This window comes from Miniopterus natalensis, chromosome 1 (assembly GCF_054644295.1).
Source record: "Miniopterus natalensis isolate mMinNat1 chromosome 1, mMinNat1.hap1, whole genome shotgun sequence".
Classification (NCBI taxonomy): Eukaryota; Metazoa; Chordata; class Mammalia; order Chiroptera; family Miniopteridae; genus Miniopterus; species Miniopterus natalensis.
Genome location: NC_142081.1, coordinates 159,302,671 through 159,305,428, shown reverse-complemented (window position 1 = coordinate 159,305,428; position 2,758 = coordinate 159,302,671).

Sequence of the window (2,758 nt, the reverse complement as noted above, 5' to 3'; positions counted from 1 at the left end):
TCTTCACACCTTAAATGATGTAATTTCAGAATGAAAAAAGCAGAAGCACCACCCTGGTAGAGGGAAGGGTGAGCCAGAGGGAGGGTGTAGGACATAGACATGCAAGTACAAATGGCAGCAAAGCCTCAGCATCGACTATTTTAAATTTAACTTAGAGGCCCAGAGGTCTCTGACAGATAGTGAACTGTCATTTAAAAATGTGATCAAGAGGCAAGCTACTGCCCTGGCCAGGTAGCTCAGTTGGTTTAGAGCACTGTCCCAATACACCAAGGTTGCAAGTTCAATCCCCAGTCAGGGCATATACAAGAATCAACGAATGAATGTATAAATAAGTGGAACAACAAATCAATGTTTTTTTCTCTCTCTCTCTAAGAATCAATCAATCAATCAATTTTTTTAAAAAGAGGCAAGCTACTGAGCGAGCAGAGGGCGTGCATTGGCACATCAAAGGGGAGGTAATTAATTCTTACTTACTATTTATTTATATAAGTTTGTATATATGTATGCATTTATGCATTTATTTATATCTTACACATTTTGTGAGAGAGATGGCACATTCTAGCAGTATTTGACAATGTGAGGGATTTAGGAAGTCCAGATGCATCTCTCAGGAATGTCCCGGTTCTAAGGCACTCTTCCAAAAAACCTTGGCTATGAAGGGAAAGAGGAAGAGTGGTACCTAAACCTGGTAAGACTTCTGGATCTTTCCCCAAGACAAACTCATATGTTAGGGTGAAATTTGCTCCCAAAGCCCTACCACTGTTCTTTTCTTTTTCATTTTTCTTGCCCTTCTTAAGTCACCTCCTGCCATGAGACCCTCCTACTGCTAACTCTGAAACCCACTCAAGTATATGCCTCCTGGAGAGTACCTAATGGTCCTCTCTTCAACTAAAAGGCTTATTCTCGTAAAGCATGGCTCTCATTTAGCTCCTGAGGTATATGAGATAATTAATTCACACAAATACATAAAGGACTGTTAATCCTAATGATGATGCACTCTTCCCATTGATATCTGCATTTTGTAAAAAGATGTTGTTGAACCAAAATGCTAAGTCCTTAGTGGCATAATTTTATGCATTATGACCATCTGGTTGGGCAGAAAGTTTTTTATCCAAGGGTCTTTCTGGGACTTCCTAAATCACACTATCTTCCCCCACTAGAATATAAGTTTCACAAAGGCAGTTTGTCTGTTTTTAATCATTGCTGAATCTCCAGTGCCTAAGACAGTGAATGGCATAGTAGCTGCTCAATTAACATTTGTCGAATGACTATATAATGATGGATAGATTCGAATCCAAGTCTGTCTGGCTCTAGAGTGTAATGTACTTTCCACTGTATCAAACCGCCTCTTTCTTATAAATAATCTCCTCACCTACCTTGCAGTAAGAAGAGAAAAGAAATAAAGAAAAGAAAGAATGAAAGGGAGGGAGGAAATAGCTGGTACCAAAGTCATGAAATGAAATTCAAGTTTGGGCATCAGCTGCAAGCAATATGGAGCCCCTTGGGCCTCTCCTCCCAAGCACACTAATAGTTTTGTCAGGGCTCCAGATACTTCTCTTCTGAAACTGTTTCTATTTAATATATTTACTAAATTTATTATTTGTGATTATTTTTTTAAAGGTATGCTTGTTAAAAAAAGAAAAATTATCCAGTGTTAATTATGAAACAGTTAGAAGAAGAAAACACCACCCAGATCCTTCCACCTAAACATAACCACTCTGAATTCATACCCTACTACATTTCTTTCTAGGCTTCTTCCTATGCATACAGTATTTTAACCTTAGCTATGATCATTTGGTACATATAATTATGTATCCTGATTTATTACTTTTCTATCATCATTTTTAACTTCTGTCAGGTACTGATGATATTATTCTATGATGTTCAGGGTAAAATTCTCAGTTAAATGAAGTGAGATTTTACTGCCAATGGATATTAAAATTTCATGTTCTTTCATACTGATTCTCTGACAAGGGAATTTTAAAATTCTAATTCCTACTGTTGGCAGGAGATGAAGATTTTTACAATTCTCTCTCTCTTTCTGTTAAATATTTTTAAAACTGTAAATAATCAATAAAATATGCAGTTGTGCTTATTTATAAGGCTGAACAAACACTGTCATTCTCTGACCATTTTCCCCTCCCAGATATTTCTAGATCATAATCCCTAAGGAAATTAATAGCCATTGTCCCAAAGGAGAACTGCCTTAGACTCTATGCAGATGAACATGCCGAAATATAAAAAATTTGAATCAAGTATAAATAGATGACAGACTGCTCTCTTTATCTAGTAAATAGAATCATTTCACAAATTGATGTGTAGATTATTATAGTATAGAGGTAGTTTTAGTTGTACAGCTGAATAGGTACCAAAAGATTTAAGAGAATATCTAGAATTTCTAAAACCAGCAAAGGGAACTATGCTGTAGTGACTAGACTAGGGTTTGCAGACCTGGTTTGTTATTTACTAGCTATGTGACCACAAGTGATTAAAAAAAAAAAAACAACACAAAAAAACAACAACAAATAAACAAAACCCACAGATTGGGGAGGGATATTTTTAAGTATCACCTGTGTTACAGGCTCTTTGGTAGATGTTTTACAAATATTATTTAATTTAATCCTTATAATGATACTATTGGGTTGGCAAGTTGCTTACCCAGTTCATTTTCCCCTCTTTACTAAAGAGAACCCGAATTTTATTCAGAGTAGCAATATGCCCATACCAAAACAAAACAATATAATAATGCATTTGCCAG